This window comes from Nomascus leucogenys, chromosome 22a, assembly GCF_006542625.1.
Source record: "Nomascus leucogenys isolate Asia chromosome 22a, Asia_NLE_v1, whole genome shotgun sequence".
NCBI classification, from domain to species: Eukaryota; Metazoa; Chordata; class Mammalia; order Primates; family Hylobatidae; genus Nomascus; species Nomascus leucogenys.
This window is the reverse complement of record NC_044402.1, coordinates 133,240,186-133,265,812: the sequence shown is the minus strand read 5'-3', so window position 1 is coordinate 133,265,812 and position 25,627 is coordinate 133,240,186. Positions and strand designations below refer to the sequence as shown.

Below are 25,627 nucleotides of genomic sequence, written 5' to 3'. Positions count from 1 at the left end.
AATTTGGGATGGAGTCCAGCCAGTACTATCTATAGTCTGCCACAAGACTAACACAGAATGAATACCAAGGAACCTGAATCTGCCCCCATTCCCATTGCCTACCTACGTTTTTCCAAAAGCAGAAAAAAGACCAACTCCTCTAGCACTCTCCACACATACTAAACGAATCAGTAGTTCTGTCCCCACTACAGCAGCCAGCGATTTTTAGTTTAGCCAGATCTGGATTAAGATAACACAAGATTAACAACTTTATTAGTGCAAATTAGTTCAACTACTTCAAAAAAGATTGGCAATATCCATTAAATCTAAACTGTATGCCTACCCTGTGATCCCATAACAAACTGCTACACATACACCCAAGGAAACTGAAGTTATATTTCTACCAAAAGACAAAAGATTCATAGTAGCTTTATTTGTAATTGTCAAAAACTGACATTTGGGTATTATGTCCATCATTGCAAATGTACATCAACAGGTAAATCAATCTGCAGTATACTCATATAATGAAATATTACTTAGCAATTTAAAAAAAACCAGTCAGGCGCAGTGGCTCACGCCTGTAATCCCAGCACTGTAGGAGGCTGAGGTGAGTGGATCACGTGAGGTCAGGAGTTCGAGACCAGCCTGGCCAACAACGGTGAAACCCTGTCTCTACTTAAATTACAAAAATTAGCTGGGCATGGTGGTGGGCGCCTGTAATCCTAGCTACTCGGGAGGCTGAGACAGGAGAACAGCTTGAACCTGGGAGGTGGAGGTTGCAGTGAGGCTGCAGTGAGCCAGTATCTTGCCACTGCACTCCAGCTTGGCAACAGAGTGAGACTTTGTCTCAAAAAACAAACAACAACAACAACAAAAAATTACTGATATTCACAATGATACTGCAAAATCACCCAGATATCATGTTTAGAAAAACAAGCTGGCTAGAAAAAAACATGTACTGTATGATTCCTTTTACATGATGTTCAAGAAGAGTACTATGGTTTGGGTATCTGACCCCTGCAAATCTCATGTTGAAATCTCATCACCAATGCTTGAGGTGAGGTCTATTGGGAGGTGTCTGGATTATGGGCAGATCCCTCATGAATGCCTTGGTGCCACTCTCACAGTAATGAGTGAGTCCTTACTTGATTTGTTCCCAAGAGAGCTAGTTGTTAAAAACAGCCTGACACCTCCCTCTTCTCTCTCTCTCTTGCTCCCCTCACCATGAGATCTACACACACTGGTTCCCCTTTGCTTTCCACTACGAGTGTAAGCAGCCTGAAGCCCTCACCAGAAGCAGATGTTTCTTGTACCACCTACAGAACCATGAGCCAAATAAACCTCTTTTCTTTATAAATCACCCAGCCTCAGGTATTCCTTTATAGCAACACAAACAGACTAAGACAAATAGATAATAAACGGTGACAGATGTCAGGAAAGTACTCATCATGGGAAGAGGAGACTACTAAACAGGAAGGAGAGGGGAATTGGAGTGCTGGAAAAGTTCACTATCATGATCTAAGTGGTGACTACAAAAGTACATATACATGTAAAAATGTATTGAACTATAAACTTCACATTTGTGCATGTATTTACCATATTTTGCCTATCAATTGTTATTATTGTTTCTTAGAGACAGTGTCTCAACTGTTGCCCAGGCTAGAGTGCAGGGCTGTGCCCACAGCCCACTGTAACCTCAAACTCCTGGGTTCAAGCGATCCTCTTGCCTCAGCCTCCCAAAGCACTGGGATTACAGGTATGAGCTACTATGCCCAGCTCCAGTTGTGTTAAATAAATCATAAATGGTTTAGCAATTACAAATACTTCAAGGCCAAGCATGGTGGCTCACGCCTGTAATCCCAGGACTTTGGGAGGCTGAGGCAGCTGGATTGCTTGAGCCCAGGAGTTTGAGACCAGACTGGGCAACATGGCAAAACCCCATCACTACAAAAAAAAAAAAAAAAAAAAAACAAACAAAAATTAGCTGGGTGTGCTGGTGCTAGTCTGTGGTCCCAGCTACTGGGGAGGCTGAAGTGGGAGGATCACCTGAGCCCGGGAGGTTGAGGCTGCAGTGAGCTGTGATCGTGACACTGCACTCCAGCCTGGGCTACAAAGTGAGACCCTGTATCAAAAAAAAACTTCAGTGAGCATGAAACAAAGCTATTTAAACTATTTTAAATGAATGTCTTCCGATAACATATTAAATTCATTCCCTGCTTAAATTTTTGCCATTAGAAAAGAAAAAACAAAACAAACAAACAAACAAACAAAAAAAACACCGGCCAGGCGCAGTGGCTCATGCCTGTAATCCCAGCACTTTGGGAGGCCAAGGCAGCAGATCACATGAGGCCAGGAGTTCAAGACCAGCTGAGCCGACATGGTGAAACCCCATCTCTACTACTAAAAATGCAAAAAGAAATTAGCCAGGTGTGGTAGCACATGCCTGTAATTCCAGCTAGTAGGGAGGACTGAGGCATGAGGATCGCTTCAACGCGGGAGGTGGAGGTTGCAGTGAGCCAAGATCGTGCCACTGCACTCCAGCCAGAGTGACGGAGTGAGACTCTGTCTCATAAAAACAAAACAAAACAAATAACACCATTATCTTGATAAAATAATCTTCAAATATGTCAGCTCCTAAGACCATAAAGAGGTCTACATTCAAATGAAGACTCATTTACTAGGCTAAAAGAATGTAGATCTTCTAATGCTTTTTTTCAAATGTCAGAAAACAGCTAAGATGAAAAGGAAAGGTCCAAACATGAGGGGGACCCACACTACTTATAATAGCAGAAGACAGAAAGCAATCTTGTAAAAGTGGCACATTCACTCAACAAAAGACAGCTATAGTAACATCTGCACACAATATAGTTATATATATGTCCAAAAAAAGGCAAAAAGAACACAAGACAAAGGAATATTAGTGAGGTGAAATTAATGATTTGTCCTCTATCCTCATAACTTGCAATATTCTTTAATTACTTTATAACAAAATGTATTTCAATTATCACAAAAAGCATAGGCCTGGCCTGTTGAAATACTTTTACAGTCCCAACATAAATGTCATAAAAGTTATCACTCATTTCCACTTTAATGTGGTTTAAAACGAATTTTAAGGTTTAAAAAAAAAAAAAAAAGGAAATTCTTCTCCCATCTATTATAGCAGAAAACACCTTTTCCTTCAGCATCCACCTCATCTGGCAATACTAAATCTCTTCACTAATAAATACACCAACATTTTTTAGTAACTTTTAAAATATGATCTGTTAACACATTTACTGATGACCAAACTTCATAAAGCAAACTTAGGCTTCAATATTCACTTTATTACTAAACATTTTACCTAAAGAATTAACAAAGAACTTTTTTTTTTCCCAGAAAGCCAACAAAAGTCCAAGGAATTGTCTACATCTACCTGGCCCATACACTACACATGAAACCTTGCAAAACATTATTTCTATGTGAATTATCCTTTCTATGGCATGTCTTCAAAAAAATTACAGATACTGCTTATCTGTATTTACAATTACTGCTGGCTTTTCTCCTTCCTAACAGGAATTCAAATTTCTAATTTACAGTATTGTGATAAACACTGCAACCCAATACAACTCTGAATCATTACCTATGCCATGAAATTAAGGTCAGCTTTACTTCTAATAGCCCAAAACTGAGGACAATCCAAATGTTCATAAATAATGTTATGAACAAATACTGTAAAGTCATACCTTGGAAAATTCTTGGCATTAAAAAACAAACTATTTGCATGCAGCAATACAGATGAATCACAGATAATTATGTTAAGCAAAAGATGCCAGACCCTGCAGCCATAAAAAAGAAAAAGATCATGTCCTTTGCAGGAACACGGATGGAGCTGAAGACCATTATCCTTAGCAAACCAGTGCAGGAACAGAAAACCACATACCACATGTTCTCGCTTAAACATGGCAGCTAAATAACAAGAACACATGGACACACACAGGGAAACAACACACACTGAGGCCTCTCAGAGGGTGGAGGGTGAAGAGTGGGAGGAGGGGGAAGATCGGGAAAAATAACTAATGGGTACTAATCTATACCACAAATCCCCATGACACACATTTACCTATGTAACAAATCTGCACATGTACCCCTGAACATAAAAGTATTAAAATAGGAAAAAAAAAAGATGCCAGACCTAAAAATGATTTCCCTTTACATGAAATTCTAGAAGACACAAATATTAATCAATAAGTCACAGAAAACAGAACAGTGGTGGAGGAGGAAAAATGACTACAAAACAGCTGGGGGAAACTTCTGGGGATAATGAAAATGTTACATATCTTGATTACACTAACAGTTACATCAGTGTGTGCATTTTTGAAAACTCATCAAAATGTACACTTAATGAGTATACTTGAAATAAAGGTATTTTGTGTGGAAATTTTACCTCACAAAAGTTCTTTTTTAAAAAGACTAAACTTACTAAAAGTAAATAGACTGCACCCCCCAAAAAGCAATGTATTCCAAGACTAAGCTTTAATATTTCTTTTATGTTAAATTGCCTTCTTTAAAGGTATTAAAACAGATGTTAAAGTTTTAGCTAAAACTTAAAACTGAAGAACATTATCTACAACTGTACTGTTGACACAGCACCCATTAGCCACATACATGATGTGGCTATGTAAAGTTAAATTAAGATTAACTAAAATTTTAAAATCAGTTCCTCGGCCCGGCACGGTGGCTCACGCCTGTAATCCCAGCACTTTGGGAGGCCGAGACGGGTGGATCACGAGATCTCCCGACCTGGCTAACATGGTGAAACCCTGTCTCTACTAAAAAATACAAAAAAATTAGCCATGCATGGTGGCGGGTGCCTGTAGTCCCAGCTACTCTGGCGGCTGAGGCAGGAGAATGGCATGAACCCGGGAAGCGTAGCTTGCAGTGAGCCAAGATCGCGCCACTACACTCCAGCCTGGGTGACAGAGCGAGACTCCGTCTCAAAAAAAAAAAAAAAAGAAAAAAAAAATCAGTTCCTCAAGGGCACCAGGGGGAATAACTAACTTCACAGTGGACAAACCTAACAAAGTATGAAGGTCAACATCAAGCATGATAAATCATGCTAACATATATACTCTCAATATGATGAAAATGGCACTTTGTAATCTTCCTCTAAAAATCCATAACCGCAGTCTAATAATAAAAATATCAAATTCTAAAAGAGAGTCATTCTACAAAATAACTAGTACTCCTCAAACTTGTCAAGGTCATCAAAAACAAGGAAAGACAGAGAAACTGTCATAGCTAAGGAAGCCTAAGGATGCATGACTAGGTATAACGTGGTATCCTGGATGGAATTCTGAAACAGAAAAAGACACTAGGTACAATTAAGGAAATGTAAATAAATGAGAGACTTTAATTAATGACAATGTATCAACATTGGTTTATTAATTATAACAATGTACCATAGTAATGTAAGATGTTAATAACTGGAATTCTGCACTATCTTCTCAATTTTCTGTAAATCTACAACTGTTCTAAAAACTAAAGCCTATTATTAAAGAAAAAAAGTTAAAATTTAGAAGTTAAGGCCAGGCCCAGTGGCTCACGCCTGTAATCCCAGCACTTTGGGAGGCCAAAGTGAGCCCATCACTTGAGGTCAGGAGTTCAAGACCAGCTTGGCCAACATGGTGAAACCCTGTCTCTGCCAAAAAATGCAAAATCAGTTGCACATGGTGGCGGGTGCTTGTAATCCCAGCTATTTGGGAGGCTGAGGCTGAAGAATAGCTTGAACCCAAGAGGCAGTGGTTACAGTGAACAGAGATCATGCCACTGCACTCCAGCCTGTGCAACAGAACAAGACTCCATCTCAAAAAAAAAAAAAAAAAAAAAAGTTTTTTCTACACTTTTTAAAAATGCAGTTCCTCAGTCACACCAGCTAGTAGTATCTCAAGTGCTCAACAGACACAACTGGCTAGTAGTTATAGTACTGGATGGTGGAGGTTCACAGAACATTTTCTTCATAGCAGAAAATTATAACTCATCCTAACTTATAAACAAACTCTTATCTACTCAGCACTAAAAACTCAGTAATATCTAAAAACCTTCAGTGATGTGTTTATTCCAATTTCAAACACTTATGTTTTAAAATCGTTTTTTAAAAAAATCAATGTAACATATATAAATGTAACATTGAAACGTGTTCCACTCCTCAAAGCAGCAGTTTACAAAGTATAATCTATGGACCTCCAAACTCTTTCAGGGCATCCATGACGTATTTTCTTAGTAACACTATTATAAAATACTATTGTGATCTCATTTGCTAGTTTGAGAATCTTCTATTGCAAAAACTAAAATATTATTTTCATTTTTCAATGTGTTGACACTTGCACAGACCGTGCAGTGATGGGGAAAACTGCTGGCACTATAGCATGACTGAAGTTAATTGCAACAAACTGTACCAGCAGTCACTATATTCTTCACTGCCATGAGACATGTACTCATAAGAGAGAGGGGGGGAAAAGCCAATTTTATTATGAATGCCCATGACAAGGGAGTAAAAACTATTAACTGTATTAATCTTGATCCCTAGGAACACATCTTTTTAATATTCTGCATGATGAAATGGGAAATATGCATTTCTACTGCATACAAAGTCATGTAGAATGATACTTAATGCAATTGTTTTGGGTTACAAGCTCAACTAGCTGCTTTTTTTCACAGAACATAATTTTGACTTGAAAGAATAGCTGCACACAATACAGCTGTCCAGACTAGGGTATGTAGCAGACATTTTTTTCAAAATGAATGAGACTTCAAGAAAAACAATTCAGAGTACCTGTTGCCAATTATAAAATTTGACCTTTCAAGCAAAAATTGGAATTTTGGAAAGTTTCTATTCATCACCATGAGTTAGAAAGTTTTCCAATATTGAAAGGCTTTTCTGGTAAGTGCTGATTTCAATGAAAGTGGTTTTTTGATACTATATAATGTAAGATATCCATTCAACATGGAAGATAGACAAATGGATTTTATATTTACAGAGGACAAACTATTGATACAACTCGGATTTCATATTGCAACTAACCTTTAAAAAAAAACACTACTTGGTTACCCAGTGTTAAAGTAAAGCGATAAAAATTAAAAATACAAAAAAAGAAAAAAAAAACACTGCTGGTCGAATTTTAGTGTAATATCAAAGAATATCTGCAATTATCTGTAAAAGCTATTAAAATTCTATTACAACTATATATATATATATATATATATATATACACACACACATATATATATCATTGTGAGGATAATTTTCCTTCACATACTTCAACCAAGGTAATAAATAGCAACAGACTGAATGCAGAACCAAATATAACCCAGTTGCCTTCTATAAAGCAAGACATAAATCTGTAAAAAGGTAAAACAACGCCAATTTTATAAACAAATTTTTAGAAATGTTTTAGAAAATAGGTATGTCATATTAAAAATATATTTATGTTAGCATGTAATGAGTTTGTTATTTTAAAATGAACTAATACTTTTTAGATTTCTTGATATGATAAACAGATATAACTAAAAAACCAAAAGCTCTTTGGGGCCCTCAATAACTTTTAAGAGGGTAAAGGGATTCTAAGATCAAAAAGTTGATTAACATCTACCTCAGAGAAAGAAGAAAAAATGACAAAGCCTGGGCAACATGGTGAAACCCTATCTCTACAAAAAACTACAAAAAAAAAAAAAAAAAATTAGCCAGGCATGGTGGCACACCTGGAGTCCCAGCTACTCAGGAGGCACAGGTGGGAGGATAGGCAGAGGTTTCAGGGAGCCAAGACTGCACCATCACACTCCAGAGTCTAGGTGACTGACCAAGACACTGCCTTAAAAAAAAAAAAAATTAACAAATAAAAAACACGTAACTTAAAACACACATACATACCCTAGAGAGCATATCAAAGGGTATACAATATCACTGACAATAAGAACACCAAGATCTGGCCAGGAGCAGTGGTTCACGCCTGTAATCCCAACACTTTGGGAGGCCAAGGTGGGTGGATCACCTGAGGTCAGGAGTTCGAGACAAGCCTGGCCAAAATGGTGAAACCCTGTCTTTACTAAAAATACAAAAAGTTAGCCGGACATGGTAATGGGTGCCTGTAATCCCACCTACCTGGGAGGCTGAGGCAGGAGAATCGCTTGAACCCAGGAGACGGAGGTTGCAGTGAGCCGAGAATCGCACCACTGCACTCCAGCCTGGGAAACAAGAGCGAAATTCCATCTCCAAAAAAAAAAAAAAAGAAAAAAGAACACCAAGATCCAAAATGTGACACTTATTCAAAAAGTATCTAGTGTTTTCAAACTGTACCTTTTCCAAGGACAGAAAGACTTTTCACATTTTGGATTTTACTTAAATGATTGTTTGGCCGCCTCTCTCACTGGGCTGTAAAGCCTATGAAGACAGAACAGTATGTGTTTTGCTCAACCACCAGGGCTATTCCAGCACCTGGCACAAGGCAATCATTCAAATATTTGCTGGGTTTAAATATTTTTTTAAAGACAAAAGACCTACAGACAGAACTCACTGACATGTCTATTCAAAACTCACAAAGATGGCTGGTATGGTAACTGATACCTGTAATCTCAAGCATTTTGGGAGGCCAAGGTGGGAGGATTGCTTGAGGTTAGGAGTTCTAAACCAGCCTAGATAACATAGCGAGACCCCCTCTTAAAATAACTTTTTAGGACAGGCGCGGTGGCTCACACCTGTAATCCCAGCACTTTGGGAGGTCGAGACAGACGGATCACAAGGTCAGGAGATCGAGACCATCCTGGCTAACATGGTGAAACCCCATCTCTACTAAAAATACAAAAAATTAGCCGGGCATGGTGACAGGCTCCTGTAGTCCCAGCTACTCTGGAGGCTGAGGCAGAAGAATGGCATGAACCCGGGAGGCAGAGCTTGCATGGAGCCGAGATCACGCCACTGCACTCCAGCCTAGGCGACAAAGCGAGACTTCACCTCAAAAAAATAAATAAATATATATATAACTTTTTAAAAATCAGCTGGAGCCCAGGCACAGTGGCTCAGATCTCTAATCCCAGCACTTTGGGAAGCCACGGCGGGAGGATCACTTAAGCCCAGGAGCTCAAGACCAGGCTTAAGGCTTCACCTCTACAATTTTTTTTTCCTCCAAGACAGAGTCTTGCTCTGTTGCCCAGGCTGGAGTGCAGTGGTGCAATCTCGGCTCACTGAAACCTCTGCCTCCCTGGTTCAAGGGATTCTCCTGCCTCAGCCTCCCAAGTAGCTGGGATTATAGGCCCGCACCACCACATCCGGCTAATTTTTATATTTTTAGTAGAGATGGGGTTTCACCATGTTGGCCAGGCTGGTCTCGAACTCTTGACCTCGTGATCCGCCTGCCTCAGCCTCCTAAAGTGCTGGGATTAGAGGCGAGAGCCACTGCGCCCGGCCTCTATGAAAAAATTTTAAAAAGTAAAATGAAATAAAAATTGGCTTGGTGTGGTGGTCCGCGTGTAGAGCCCCAGTTACTTAGGAGGCTGAAGCCAGAGAATCACTTTAGCTCAGGAGTTCTAGGCTGCAGCAAGCTGCCTGCATGACAGAGCAAGACCCTGTATCTAAAAAGAAAAGCCAATTTAAAAGATGAAATTTTGCAATCAAAATTTACCTATTTACATAGTAATAGCAATCATAAAAGCCACCATTCACTGAGAGCCTACTTAATGCATGCCAGGTATTATATTTAGATTTTTCATTGATACAATAACCACAGGACATACTTTACAGATAAGGATGGTTAGGCTCCAAAAGGTTAACCTGTCTAAAGTTACATGTAATAAGTAACTTTTTTTTTCTTTTTTTGGAATGGAGTCTCACTCTGTCACCCAGACTGGAGTGCAGTGGTGCAACCTCGGCTCACTGCAACCTCCACCTCCCAGGTTCGACAGATTCTGGTGCCACAGCCTCCCACGTAGCTGGGATTACAGGTGCCCACCACCAACATCCTGCTAATTTTGGTATTTTTGGTAGACATGGGGAATCTCCATGTTGGCCAGGCTGGTCCCGACTCTTGACCTCAGGTGATCCATGCACCTCGGCTTCCCAAAGTGCTGGGATTACAGGTGTGAGCCACCACACCTGGCCAGAAAAAAAAATTTTTTTTTTTTTTTTTTTTTTTTTTGTGACTGGGTCTCATTCTGTCACCCAGGCTGGAGTGCAATGGGAGGATCACTTGAGCCTGGGAGGCTGAGGCTGCAGTGAGGCTGAAGTTAGGACCACAGGCCCATGCCACCAGGCCCAGCTACATTTTTTTTTTTTTTTTAAAAGAAATGTTTTGCCATGTTGCCCAGGCTGGTCTCCAACTCCTGGACTCAAGCAATTCACCTGCCTCAGCCTCACAAGTGCTGGAATTACAGACGTGAGCCACTGCATCTGGCCAAGTAACAAAAGATCAAACCCACATCTCTCTGCTCAAAAGCCCTCAAGCTTTTCACTACATATTGATATGGTACTCAATATTGCTTTTTTTTTTTTTTCCAGTTCCTTGCAATTTTCAGAGGAATTCATTTTGTACAAAGTCACTTTTCTTTCCTTTTCTCAATCTCCCATTCTGTTCACTGTCCCCAAACTCCCACCTCCTTGCACCACACAATTAAACAATATAGTCTGCCTTCAATTAAGGAAGAGTGTATGTTCTTATAATACATTACAGGAAACTTCATTAATAAAGGTGCAAACACTGGACATGGAGGCTCACGCCTGTAATCTAAGCACTTTGGGAGACCGAGGCAGGAGGATAGCTTGAGTCCAGGAGTTCAAGACCAGCCTGGGCAACACGGCAAAAACCAGTCTCTACAAAAACAGAAAAATTAGCCATATGCAGTGGTATATGCCTGTACTCCTATACTCAGGAGGCTGAGGTGGGAGGATCACCTGAGCCCGAGAAGGTAGAGGCTGCAGTGAGCTGTGACTACACCACTGCACTGCAGCCTGAGGGACAGAGCAAGAACTTGTCTCAAAAAAAATATTTTTTTTAATTAAAAAAAAAAAATACAAAAAGGCTGGGAATGGTGGCTCACGCCTGTAATCCTAGCACTTTGGGAAGCCAAGATAGGTGAATCACCTGAGGTCAAGAGTTCGGGACCAGCCTGGCCAACATGGTGAAACCCAGTCTCTACTAAAAATACAAAAATTAGCTGGGCATGGTGGCACGTGCCTATAATCCCAGCTACTAGGGAGGCTGAGGCAGGAAAATCACTTGAACCCGGGGGGTGGAGGTTGCAGTGAGCCAAGATGACGCCACTTCACTCCAGCCTGGGCAAAAGAGCGAAATTCCGTCTCAAAAATAAATAAATAAATAAATAAATAATTCCCAATGGTAGAAGTAATACAAAAAGCTAAGAAGAGGGTCAGATTCCAGATCTAAAGTAAGGCTCTCTGATTCACTGATCTTGCAGGATGGCTGCTAATCCAGTTATACTGAAGACATCTGGTCATGGTTTGGGCAGCACCACACATCAATTCCCAAGAAACTGATCATGAGAGCCCGTGGATATGGCTACTCTTTAAGACCTAAGCCATGATTTATCAATTAGAAAGTACCAAGACAATTCCTTGTCAGTCTGTACAACCAAATTCTTGTTGTACAGGAGGAATTTTAAACCTCACAAACTTCTGCCAATTCCTTGTCCGTCTGTATAACCAAAGGACCAATACTGAAGAGACCAGAGCTCCCAAGACTTCCTCCTGGCCCAGGGCAACTTGAATAAAAGGTGCTTTGTTCCCAAAGAAGATACTAGCCACAATACCACTACAGGAAGAAAACATATTGCTATTACTATCATTCTTCCTACTGTTTCTGAACAATATAAACATTTTCTCTTCTCCTTTCTTCCTCCTTTTAGTGTAAAGACTAAAATTAGCAAAACCAAAATATTTTAGGAAAAATTACAATGCCATCAACATTGCCACATCATTTGAGAATCTTACCATAAGCCATTTTTTCCACAGAGGGATTCCCTACATCCTGTGAAAAAAAAAAAAAAATTTTTTTTTTTTTTTTTTTTTTGAGACAAGGTCTTGCTCTGTTACCCAGGTAGGGATGCAGTGGTGCAATCACAGCTCAGTACAGCCTCAAACTCCCAGGCCCAAGGGAGCCTCCCAAGTAACTGGGACCAAGGCATGCACTACCACACTGAGCTAATTATTTTATTTATTTATTTATTTATTTATTTATTTATTTATTTATTGAGACAAGAGTCTTGCTCTGTCACTCAGGCTGGAGTGCAGTGGCTCAATCTCAGCTCACTGCAGCCTCCACCTCTCAGGTTCAAGAGATTATCTTCTGTCTCAGCCTCCCAAGTAGCTGAGACTACAGGCACGTGCCACCACACCCGGCTAATTTTTGTCTTTTTAGTAGAGACAGGGTTTCGCCATGTTGGTCAGGCTGGTCTTAAACTCCTGACTTCAAGTGATCTGCCTGCCTCAGCCTCCCAAAGGGATGGGATTACAGGTGTGAGCCACCATGCCCTGCCAAACTTTTTTATTTTCGTAGAGACATGATCTCCCTATGTTTCCCAGACTAGTTTTGAACTCCTGGGCTCAAGTGATACTCCAGCCTCAACCTCCCAACGTGCTGGGATTACGGATGTAAGCCACGCTGCGCCCAGTCCATGAAAATTTTACATAAATTATGCAGAAATCCTTTTAAACCTCACAAAGCTCTGAATATGTCTTATGTCAACATCCAGATTTAAGAAAATGTACAATATGAGAAAGAACTCTTCTACCTTAAAAATGAATTCAGCTACAATCTGCTAAAAACAACCCTGGCTGAAAAAAAGTAACATAAGTCACATCTGTGGGATGTCATTAGACATATCGCTCATTAATAAATCACTTTTATTAATTCCTAGCCTTTGCATCAAAAATCTAGACATAATAATATAGGAAAATGTAAGTAAGGAAATATTAGTTAAGCAATTAGATGTCACCAAGTATATATGAGCTACAAACAATAATAAACGAGCTGGGTGCGGTGGCACATGCCTGTAATCCCAGCACTTTGGGAAGCTGAGGTAGGTGGATCACCTGAGGTCGGGAGTTCGAGACCAGCCTGGCAAACATGGTGAAACTCTGTCTCTACTAAAAATACAAAAAATTAGCCGGGTGTGGTTGCACACACCTGTAATCCCAGCTACTCAGGAGTCTGAGGCAGGAGAATCGCTTGAACCCAGGAAGCAGAGGTTGCAGTGAGCCAAGATAGTGCCATTGCACTCCAGCCTGGGCAACAAGAGTGAAACTCCATCTCAAAACATAAAAATAAAGGCCACGCACGGTGGCTCACGCCTGTAATCCCAGTACTTTGGCAGGCCGAGGCGGGCGGATAACCTGAGGTCGGGAATTTAAGACCTGCCTGACTAACATGGAGAAACCCTGTCTCTACTAAAAATACAAAATTAGCGGGGTGTGGTGGCGCGTGCCTGTAATCCCAGCTACTCAGGAGGCTGAGGCAGGAGAACTGCTTAAGCCCGGGAGGCGGAGGGTGCGGTGAGCCGAGATCACGCCATTGTGCTCCAGCCTCGGCAACAAGAGTGAAACTCCATCTCAACAAAAATAAAAAAATTAAAAAAATACACAGGACTTCAAAATGTTCCATTAAAAAAGTTTGCTTCAGTATTATCTAATAATTCTGGAATACAAAAATCTATTATTTCAAAAGTTTACACTGTCTCACTGATCCTTTCCCAAAAGTAACGGTCCCCATTACTACTCTAATAATGTGAATACAGTCTATGAAGTTGGACGTTTCGAATTCTATATGGCTTCCTAATACTCAAGTGTAGCTTAATACTATAAAAAATATCCAGAAGTTAACATTTATAAAAAACAATCAATGGAAATAACCAATGAATTTTTCCACATGAAACTTCTCCTTTGCTTACGTCTGCTAGCTAAACCTTTACCCAGCCACTCCTCTGAACCTCCAAAACCAAGAATTTTTGTTTAAAAACTGCACTAAGAAGTCCATGTGTGGTGGCTCACACCTGTAATCCCAGCACTTTGGGAGGCCAAGGCAGGTGGATCACTTGAGCCTAGAAGTTCAAGACCAGCCTGGCCAACATGTCAAAACCCCATTTCTACTAAAAATTAGCTGGGTGTGGTGGCGAATACCTGTAATCTCAGCTACTCAGCAGGCTGAGGCACGAGAATCACTTGAACCTGGGAGGCAGAAGCTGCAGTGAGCTGACATCATGCCACTGTACTCTAGCCCAGGCGACAGAGCAAGACTCTGTCTAAAAAACAAACAAACAAACAAAAAACAGCACTAATAAATTTCAACAAGAATGCTTGGTGAGACCTACTGGCCTCGTTCACCAAAAGACAGATAGGCATGTATGTTAACTCTTTACAACAGATAAATCGAAACTGCAGAGCTATACACAGGATAATTTTCTAGAATGCAAGAAAAGGAAAAATGTCCAGAAGCTTCTCTGGAGTCCACCTAGAATAGTCACCATTCTACCTTCTCTGAGACCTGCCCCAACCATTAGGAGTGGGACCTTTCAGCTAACTGTGCTTGCAATTCTAGACTCCAACCCTATGTCCACAACTAATTTGATCAATGACAGAGAACTGAACCAAGTTCAACCAGCCAAATTTCCCCCTCCCAAGAATCTGAAATGTGAACACTGTGCTAGCAATCAATTGGCTACTGGCACTAGAGCCTAAGTTCATATGTGGCTCCAAGAATTAAGTGGCCATTTGCTACCATGAGTTTGTGTTTGTTAAAGCAGAAAAGGTTAGACTGCACAAATACAATTAAAGCAGGACAAAAAGAGACAAGAGAGGACACTGGCCAGCTGGTAGAAAAGTGCTATCTACAAGCACTATGGCTCCTGAAAGCCTCCCAGTTTCTGGTTCACGTCCCTCATGAAGTCAACTGCTCTTTGGTTCTTTACAGTACTCCTGCCTCCAAAGCATTCCTCCTTGTTTCTTGCCAACAAAAAATTATTATGACAGTTTAAGACACAAATTCACACCAGGATCAATGCAGAAAGGGTATGTTACTCTTACTGTTCATAAAGGATCTAACAGGCACCAGGGAAGAAGTTTCTACTCACTACCCAAAACCTCAGGAGAAATAATAGGGTAAAAATAACTAAAACCTAAAAGCAGAAATTACCTATTTGCAAAAGCCCTCAGGCTTTGTGCTTCCCTTCCACACTTACCTGTTCAAAAATTCTGCTGGTTCACAGCAGGAGATTTGAGCAGACTTTGTTCAGATCCTTTTAACACTGTAAATAATAAAAATATTAATATAAATCACCCAGCAACCTCTTAGGAAACTTTAAAAGTACAATTTTTCATCATAAATGTATTTTGCAGAAAATGGCTTCCAAACCTGTTTAAAAGAGTAGATCACCTGGTGTATTTATAAACTAGATTCCCTAACATCTAGAAAGTCTCAGTAGTTCTACAGTGGGACTGAAAACTATATTTTTTAACAAAAGTCCTAAGTGATTCTTATGAAGGCTGTCAAATGAAGACCACCATGGGGTTTCAGGGAAGTGATTATTTGGGGTTTTCATTCAAAACCCCATTATAGGGACTTGGTATTAACTTTTAAAACCTACTGCCAGGCACAGTGGGTCATGCCTGTAATCCTAACACTTTGGAAGGCCAAGGCAGGTGATCGATTGAGCCCAGGAGTTCAACACCAGCCTGGGCAACATGGCAAAACCCCACCTCTACAAAAATTAGCCAGGCATGTTGGCGCATGCCCGTAGTCCCAGCTACTCGGGAGGCTGAAGTAGGAGGATCACCTGAGCCCAGGGAGGACAAAGCTGCAGTGAGCTGCAACTGCGCCACTGCACTCCAGCCTGGGTGACAGAGACCTTATCTCAAAAATATATATATCTAACAGAAAAACAAAAGCCGCATCACAGCAATACACATCCTATGCAAATAATCACTGAGCCCTGAGAAATATGATCATTGCCAAAATGTCCAGGGATCAAAGCTCCAAGTGTGCTTTCAGTTGCAAAATCACAACCTGCCTTTAATGCTCTGTTGGGGCAGTATCTTAAAAATCCACAAGTTGGTGATATTCCAAGTGACGAGTGAATTGAAGTATAGTATCTTAAGCAGTTTCTCGGCTAAAATCAAATGATGCTTTACTGCTACTAACAAGTCAAAGAACAATAATTAATTAAAGTTGACAATTCCATTAACTACAGGAAAGCAACTAGATAGAGACAGAGATATTTTTTCTTTTTTTTTTTTTTTTGAGACACAGTCTCGCTCTGTTGCCCAGGCTGGAGTGCAGTGGCACGATCTCGGCTCAAGGCAACCTCCACCTCCCAGGTTCAAGCAAGTCTCCTGCCTCAGCCTCCCGAGAAGCTAGGATTATAAGTGTGCACCACCATGCCCGGCTAATATTTGTATTTTTAGTAGACACAGGGTTTCGCCATGTTGGCCAGGCTGGTCTCGAATTCCTGACATCAAGTGATCCGCCCACCTCGGCCTCCCAGAGTGCTGGGATTACAGGCATGAGCCACTGCACCCGGCCAGTTATTTTCAAAATGGGGTCTTGCTTTGTTCCCTCGGCTGGAGTGTAGTGGTACAATCAGAGGTCACTGTAGCCTTGACCTCCTGGGCTTAGCCTCCTGAGTAGCTGGGACCATAGGCGTGCACCACCATACTTAGCTAATTTTTTTAAAATCTTTTTTAGAGATAGGGGTCTCTCTTATGTTGCCCTGGCTGGTCTCAAACTCCTGGGCTCAAGTGATCCCCCTACCTCAGCCTCCCAAAGCGCTGGGATTATAGGTGTAAACTACTGCACCCTGCCATAGAAGAGTTTATTATCCATTTCTCCTTCCCTTTCCTCCTGCCCTTAAAAAATTACACAGTTGGGGTTTCGCCATGATGGCCAGGCTGGTCTCCAGCTCCTGACCTCCAGTGGTCTGGCCGCCTCGGCCTCCCGAGGTGCTGGGACTGCAGACAGAGTCTCGCTCACTCGGTGCTCGGTGTTGCCCGGGCTGGAGTGCAGTGGCGTGGTCTTGGCTCACTGCAGCCTCCGCCTCCCAGCCGCCTGCCTTGGCCTCCCAGGGTGCTAGGATTGCAGTCTCTGCCCAGCCGCCGACCCGTCTGGGAAGTGAGGAGCATCTCTGCCCGGCTGCCCATCGTCTGGGAAGTGAGGAGCGCCTCTGCCCGGCCGCCCCATCTGGGATGTGAGGAGCGCCTCTGCCCGGCCGCCCCATTTAGGAAGAAGTGAGGAGCATCTTTGCCCGGCCACCCCGTCTGGGAAGTGAGGAGCGCCTCTGCCCGGCCGCCCATCATCTGGGAAGTGAGGAGCACCTCTGCCTGGCCGCCCATCGTCCGGGAAGTGAGGAGCCCCTCTGCCCGGCCGCCACCCCGTCTAGGAAGTGAGGAGCGTCTCTGCCCGGCCGCCCCGTCTGGGAAGTGAGGAGCGCCTCTGCCCGGCCGCCCTGTATGGGAAGTGAGGAGCGCCTCTGCCCGGCCGCCCCGTCTGGGAGGTCTACCACGGAGGCCAGATGCAATGTGGGGGCTGGACGTGGTGGCTCACGCCTGTAGTCCCAGCACTCTGGGAGGCCGAGGCGGGTTGATCACTGAAGGCTAGGAGTTCGAGATCAGCCTGGCCAACATGGCAAAACATGAAAAATACAACAGACAAATCAACCAACCAACCCAGCAACAACAAAACAGGTCTACCCTGGAGTCATACTCTAATTTTTTCTATTTTCCTCCCTTTCTGATCCTTTATCCCACTTTCTTTTTCTTCCTCTTCCTTCTCCTTCTTCTTTGTCAAAGACATAGAGGATTGAGTTATCATCATTGATCCATACAAAGTCCCTCTCTCATTTATTTTAATTCCCACCCCCCATTTCTATTCCCCATGTGCAACCTTCCTAATATGTTTGATATGCATCTTTTTGTTTGTATGTATTTTTAGAAAATGTTTATTGTTTTGTGTGCAAAAAATTAATAAAAATGTTGAACCAAGGAAAAAAAAAATTACACAGTTCAGTGGGTAAAGTTGGATGACCTTTGGACATTACAACATGGCTACTTTTTTTGCAAAATTAAATCAGAAGTGGATGTGACTTTCTCAAATTGCATTCTTGGTGGGGCACAGTGGCTCATGCCTATAATCTCAACACTTTGGGAAGCTAACGCAGGAGTATCACTTGAGACCAGAAGTTTAAGACCAGCCTAGGCAACATAGTGAGACCCCATCTCTACAAAAAATATTGGCCAGATGTGGTGGCATGGACCTATAATCCCAGCTACTTAGGAGGCTGAGATGAGAGGATGGCTTGAGCCTGGGAAGTTGAGGTTACAGTCAGCGGTGATTGCACCACTGCCCTCCAGTCTCGGTGACAAAGCAAGACCGTCTTTTTTGGAGAGAGTCTTGCTCTATCACCTATGCTGGAGCGCAGTGGTGCAATCACGGCTCACTGCAACCTCAACCCCCCAGGAGACAGGGTCTTGCTCTATCACAGGCTGTAGTGAGCCGAGATCAGGCCGCTGCACTGCAGCCTGAGCAACACAGTGAGATTCCATCTCAAATAATAATAATAATTAAGCTTAATGAAACCCCATAGTTAACAAGAAAATTGTGTTCCTTATTTAAAGTAGGTAAGTATGTAATACTTTGAAATATTTTTATAAAATGAAGTTTGGTCAATTAAGAGAACAATCTTTGTTTTTCAAACCTCTCTGCTTTCAACCTCACATAAAACTATAGACAATTCAATAAAGGTATCACTTTACATTCCTACATAATTAATTTAGTATATTTCTCATTCATCGGAGAGCATGAATAAAATGTAAAAACAATATTTGGTCAAGAAACACTGCAATGCTAACTATAAGCAAGTTTATACATGAAATAAAAATCTCTAGTTTTAAAGAGATGTAATTTTTCAAAGCACTAAAAATGAATGGAAACTCTAGGACTTTTTTACCTTATTTTAAACTTCTATTTCTTTTTCATTTTATATATTTTTCCTTTTATTCTTAAATACTCTCCCACGCAAAAACCATAGGACTTTATCACCATAAAACCCTAGTGGGAGTCAAGCAGTGAAAAAAAGCTTGAGTTCAGACTTTTACAACAATGACCAAACAATATGCCATGGTAATTTAAACTGAAGGAAAATGGACATTTAACTTGCCTCTAAGAGACCTGGGTTAACACCAACATAGGCTGTAGATTCAACCTAATGAGACTGGTCCCACTATAATCTATAAGAAATAGAATAAAACAGAAAGTATGGAAAATTTAATCAGCAGGGGCTAATGGGGAACTGCAAACAAAGTCAGAATTTGAAAATGGCACAAGTCAAAGATCCTATAGAAGGGCAATCATAAAAGCGACAGTAGTAATCTTTTTACCCAAAAAGGTTCTCCCAGATAGCAATCACTATCAATAGTGTCATCTTCCAATGTGAAGGTCAACAAAAAGAGAATAGACATATGGAATATTAAAATGCAGAGTCATGAAAACAAATGAGCTGATATGACATCAAAGACATTATAATTTGGAAATGTCATTTCAAAAACACAATAGAAAAACAAGAGGGAGAAAGGCAATTAGTTAAAACACTACCTCATCATTACCATCACTATGCCTCCCTTTTAGCCAAGGAGTTGCATTCACACACTGACCTTGTAATTTCCATCTTCTCATGATTTTGAGGCAAACCTACTCCAAAGTGTTTTTCACATATGCATCTCACCAGCAAAAGCATTTCAAAACCAAAATATTAAAATTCCTCAGCTGAACTAAAATGAAAGAGGACATTTATGAAAGCTCAGTAAAAAGAATACGGAGATAAACTGGAAGGAAATCAGAAAATGTTTTTTGCAAAAAAATATGTCTATTAAGTATCAGACTACAGAACTAGTCTGAAAGGTAAAAGCGGAGGAATAAAAAACTCAGCACAAAAAGTTCTACACGTGTAAAATGTAAAGGATACACATATGAAGAAGAGTCTCCAGAAGAGTCTCCAGGCTGGACAGCACAGTATTAAGAGAAATTCTTTACTAACCAGATTAAGGATAATTTGAGTTAATACACTGTTTCCACCTTTCTTCCTGGTTATGTTCCTTAATCATGTGTCTAAATGTGAAAGGAAAATTTCTCATTTCCCTACATTTTCTGAAATATCCTGAAATCTCCATAGAGCCTCCTTCTTGTAAAGCAATTGCTTTTGAAAAGTACTTTCAAGCAGTTTATCATCAATCTTATTTTAAAACGTTTACTTTTGAGAAAGACAATTCATTATAATTTCCTGAAATATTGAGCATCCTAAATTTTTCCAAATTAGCGGATGGGGAGGGGAGTTAAGGGGGTTGGGGAGGCTGGCTGCGGGCCCAAATCTCCGGAATCTGATTTCCCTTTCCAAGAATCACAAGAGATAAGAAAAAAGAATTCAGGATAGCAAATAATCCATCTCATCTTAGTACCAAAGAGTAAGTACACACATCTCCCACCAGTCTCCCACTCGCCCTTGCCTCTCAGCCTAGGCTAGCCTCCATACTTTTCCCAGTCTACTCCTGAGTCGCTCCCAACTAAGTTTTTGTCTCTGAGTCTTTGCTCTTGCTGCTCCCTAGCCTAGAGCACTTTTACCCCAGTATAGCTAAAGAAACAGCACCTTCACCTCTGTTGGGTTCTTCCTCCAGTGTTAGCTTCTCCATGAGGCCTTCTCAGGACACTTAAAATTAACCCCTCCCCAAATCCCTATTATTCTATCTCCCTGACTCATTTTTTTTCTTTCACATCACTTACTACTACATCAAGTATTTTACCTATTTATCTGTCTAGAAATGAATTCCATACAGACAGGAATTGTTTGGTCTGTTTTGCTCCCAGTGCATAACGGTGTATTAAGTGCTCAATACGGTATCTGTCAAATAAATGAATGTATGAATGAATAAACAAATGAATGGAAGCACATGGTCCCTTCTCCCTCCCGAGCCTCAAGACTCTCAGATACTGTCAGGTATCAAAAAGGCATGAAGCCCTCTCCTTTCTGGTGAATCACTACCATCACCAGTGTATTCCTTCATGTTAAATTTCGAAAGAAACATCATGTGACATTTTTCCAGTTACGTGCCACTTTTAAATACTTTTCTAGTGTCCTCTTCTGATGTCAACATCTGATGTAAAAGCAAACTACATATTCCAGTTTGAGCACATCAGAAACTGCTATACCAACGAGTAAAACACGTAAAACCATCAACGAATAAGAGAAAGTATTTGTGTTCTAGGCAAAATGGACAAAATCTGTAAGGCCAAAGCTACAAATATTAGAAGGATCAAAATTAATATACAGAAAGAATGACAAAATTTTTTTTTCTAATCTAGGAAGTCATTTGATTCTAAAAAGGAAATACTATATAAGGAAAGAATGCCTTCCCCAGGCACAACATTGGGAATCAAAACTGCCTTAATTCAAGGTATGTAGCTCTAGAAAGGAAGCTGTTCACCGCTTCTGGCCCCATACTCAATTTCTTGCAAGTTAAACTGGAATACTTACCTTTCTTACAGAGAGACTACGTGTGCTTAAGTGCTTTGACTTGCAGGAAAATGAAAACAACAAAATAAAAAACACAGTACTAGATAATTAACTGCAAAGCAACGTTATTGCTTCCCAAACACGGTCATATGCTCCGCTTCTTTCATGCCCCCATTCCCTGTTCGCTTGATTTATGTTTCAGTCCCAAAACAAGAATTCAGAGTGCTTTTGGAAACTGCTGACACTTAAGGCTAATGCCCATTTCGACCTGATGTGAACATTTGGGTCCCCAAGGCTGCCATGGGCTCTACTTTCCCAGCCTCGGTCCCAAGGTTCCGATCATGGTGGCTGCACCTCGCCTCAGGCCTGGTCCAGACCCAGTACTCTCGCCACAGAAGGAGTCTCCTCCGCCCAGATGCTCTGTGGGGAAGGCAGGAGCGCACCTCCCAGGGGCCAGGTGTGGACAGGAGAGCCAGCAGGAGCAGCTGTCTGGCCGCAGCAGCTGTTACCGGAGCACCCCGAGGCTGGGCGGGTGTCTGGCCCGGAGAAGCCGGCAGAGGAAGGCGAGCCCTCCGGCTCCGAGCAAGCTGGCCTGACACTGCCCACCTCACAACCCTCCTGCCTTGTTCGGCTCCCCTCGCAATGCCAAGAGGCCCTGGCCTAGGGGTTCCTCGGCTCCCAGCGGCCGTGACGCGCCAGGGCCCTCAGCGTCCCTCGCCCAGGAGGAGGCTCCCTCCGGCCCTGCACCTGACCCGTCCCGTCGCCTGACGGCCCAAGCCGGCCGGAGCGGCCTGTGGGTGTCCATGCGGCCGGGCCGGCTCGGGCAGAAGGGGCAGGGACGCGAGCGCGGACCGGAGGCACAGGCGGCCCGGGACGCGGCGGCGGGGCCGGGACGCGGGACAGAGCCGGGCAGGGGAGCGACACGGAATGGCTGGTTACCTGCGGTCCGGGACAGGGAGTCTCAGAACCCAAGTCAGTCCTCAGCCTCAACAACACAAGATGGCCGACACGTCGCCACGCACGTCACGTGACCACGCGCTCGCTCCGCCACGCCCCCTGCTCCGCCCCCGCCCCTTCCCGCTTCCCTCCCCACTCTCCAGTCTCCCACGACATCCTTCCTTTCCGCCGCCACCCGCCCCTCTGCCCAGACACGCCCCTGCCCGAGACCCGGATGAAAGGTTGGAAGAGGGCGGGGCCGTGGCAGTGCGCAGGCTCCCGCTGACCCCTTGGCAGCAGCCGGGTACCTGCCTTTGAGTTGAGTGGAGTTGGTGTCCAGGGTTGGGCCCGGACCAGGCACCCTGTGACTCACTGTCCTGTACGCCCAGAGCTCTTTTGCAGTTCAAAAGCCTCTGCATCACTTGCGGGCTGGTTTTTCAAATTAGAACTTTTCCACAGCTTTTAGTCTGGCATTTTTCTTCCCAGTTGCCATCCTAGAGCGAATGGGAAAGCCGCAAAAGCTGAAATTCAAAGCAGTTTCTCTACTTGTTAACAGTTCTGGTAGAACTGGGAATTCATTCCAGAGTGTTGTACTGGGACAGCTGGGAAGGACTGGAGAGCTCTGATTCCTTCCTAGGACATCTGGGGCTATAACCCTTTCACCTAGAGATGAATTAGTTTGGAATTGACAGATAAAATACAAGACACCCAGCAATATTTGGGGCACACACTGAAAAACTGTTCGTTTTCTGAAATTCAAATTTAACTGGGCGTCCTGGGTTTGCTAAATCTAGCAACTCTATCCTTAGGCATCCCATTCTTGCCTGTGTCTCCAACTTCTTCCTTCCTACAGGATCCTTCCTGTCAGCTTTAAAGATTACTTGTGTCTGCCATCTTAAAATGGAATGTTAAAAACTCCAATTCTCATGCCGGGCGCAGTGGCTCACACCTGTGATCTCAGCACTTTGGGAGGCGGAGGTGGGCGGATCACGAGGTCAGGAGATCGAGACCAGACCATCCTGGCTAACACGGTGAAATCCCGTTTCTACTAAAAATTAAAAAAAAAAAAAAAAAAATTAGCCGGGCGTGGTGGCACGCACCTGCAGTCGCAGCTAGTCAGGAGGCTGAGGCAGGAGAATCGCTTGAACCGGGGAGGCGGACGTCGCAGTGAGCCGAGATCGCGCCATTGCACTCCAGCCTGGCGACAGAGCAAGACTCCGTCTAAAACAAAAAAAAAACCTTCAATTCTCGGCCGGGCACGGTGGCTCACGCCTGTAATCCCAGCACTTTGGGAGGCCGAGGCAGCGGATCACCTGAGGTCGGGAGTTTGAGACCAGCCTGACCAACATGGAGAAACCCCGTCTCTACTAAAAATACAAAATTAGCCGAGCGTGGTGGCGCATGCCTGTAATCCCAGCTACTCGAGTGGCTGAGGCAGGAGAATCGCTTGAACCCGGGAGGCGGAGATTGCGGTGAGCCAAGATCGCGCCACTGCACTCCAGCCTGGGCAACAAGAGTGAAAATCCGTCTCGAAACAAACAAACAAACAAACAAAAAACTTCCAATTCTCCCTCCTGCGACCCTGTTCCCTTTCAAAGCCAGGCTGCACCAAAGAATTGTTTATATGCACTTTCTCCATTTCCACACCTGGCATGCGATCATCAACCACATCTTCTGTCCTTTCCTATCTGCCTATTGCTTGCCCTAAGAACACCCCATCCTACAGGTTGATAATTGGAGTCTTTCAGTCCTCATCTTGACTTCGTGTTTCCCTGTCTTCAATATGATTGACCACTTCCTACTTTCTAAAATACTTTCTTTTTTTTTTTTTTTTTTTTTTTTTTTTGAGACAGAATTTTGCTCTTGTTGCCCAGGCTGGAGTGCAATGGCGTGATCTCCGCTCACCGCAACCTCCGCCCCCCAGGTTCAAGCGATTCTCCTGCCTCACCCTCCCAAGTAGCTGGGATTACAGGCATGTGCCACCACGCCCGGCTAATTTTGTATTTTTAGTAGAGACGGGGTTTCTCCATATTGGTCAGGATGGTCTTGAACTCCTGACCTCAGGTGATCCGCCCACCTCGGCCTCCCAAAGTGCTGGGATTACAGGCATGAGCCACTGCTCCCGGCCTCCTGAAACACTTTCTTCCTTTGACTTTTATACCCTTACTGCTCGAAGTGGTACAGCAGCATCAACATCACGTGGAGACTTGTTAGAAATACAGAAACTCAAAGGAGCCCTTCACAGTCCCATTCTGCAGAATTCTACCCCCATAGCTTGGGAAAACAGAGAGAGATCCCATTTCCAAAAAAAATAAATAAATAATAATTAGCCAGGTGTGGTGGCATGCACCTGCAGTCCTAGCTACTTGGGAGGCTGAGGATCACCAGCCCAGGAATACAAAGCTGCAATGAGCTATGATCATGCCACTGCACTCCAGCCTGGGCAAAAGAGCAAGACGCTGTCTCTAAAACAAACAATCAAAAAGAACTCTACCATCATCCATGTTGTTCTCCTCTCCTTGATCTTCCCCCTGAACTAAGTGCTCCAGATAGGCCCATGTTAAAAGATTCGTAAACATGACATTATGTTTTAGCCTTTGCACATGCTGTTCCATCCTGCTGCAATGCCATTCCCAACACTTACCCCACTTCTCCCCAACCTGCAACTCCTGCCAGTCCATGTGTTACTGCCTCTGTGCCTCCATTAGACCAAAGAATTTACCCCTTGAGTTGTTATTTTTAAGGAAAAAAGTAATACTAATATTTGTTATGTACTGACCACCTCATTAAATGCTTTCCTTGCACTCTCTTGTGATCCTAGTAAGAGCGCTATGGAACAATCCAACCAGGCTTCTGAGAGAAGTGCTTACCATATCCAAATCTCAACCAGGATTTCCAAGCCCAGACTGGCTGATTGCAGAGCACATGTCCCTAACCAACTTGTCATGCCACCTCTCTGATGCCATGCCACCTGTACCTTGCCTATACATATATTTTTTAAATTAAGATATAATTCCCACACAATAAAATTTAGCATTTTTAGTGCACAGTTCTGCAACTTGAGACAAATATATACAAGTGGCCAGGCACGATGGCTCACGCCTGTAATACCAGCACTTTGGGAGGCTGAGGCAGTCGAATCACCTGAGTTCAGGAGTTCAAGACCAGCCTGGCCAACGTG

The 25,627-nt window shown here is 42.8% G+C and overlaps 1 protein-coding gene across 6 annotated transcripts in view; it reads right to left on the bottom strand.

Moving 5' to 3' along the window:
• GIGYF2 (GRB10 interacting GYF protein 2) overlaps positions 1-22,535 on the bottom strand; it is a 164,448-nt gene extending 141,913 nt beyond the window's left edge. For 2 of the 6 annotated variants that reach the window (XM_030803960.1, XM_030803966.1), the window contains exons 1-2: positions 22,450-22,535; positions 15,196-15,261 (exon numbers count right to left, since the gene is read on the bottom strand). The gene's annotated coding sequence lies outside the window, so the exon portion shown is untranslated. Of the gene's footprint in view, positions 1-11,953; positions 11,991-15,195; positions 15,262-19,164; positions 19,235-22,449 lie in introns of all 6 variants that reach the window. The other 4 variants (XM_030803961.1, XM_030803962.1, XM_030803963.1 and 1 more) reach the window with 4 other exon arrangements.
• Positions 22,536-25,627: the final 3,092 nt, after the last annotated feature.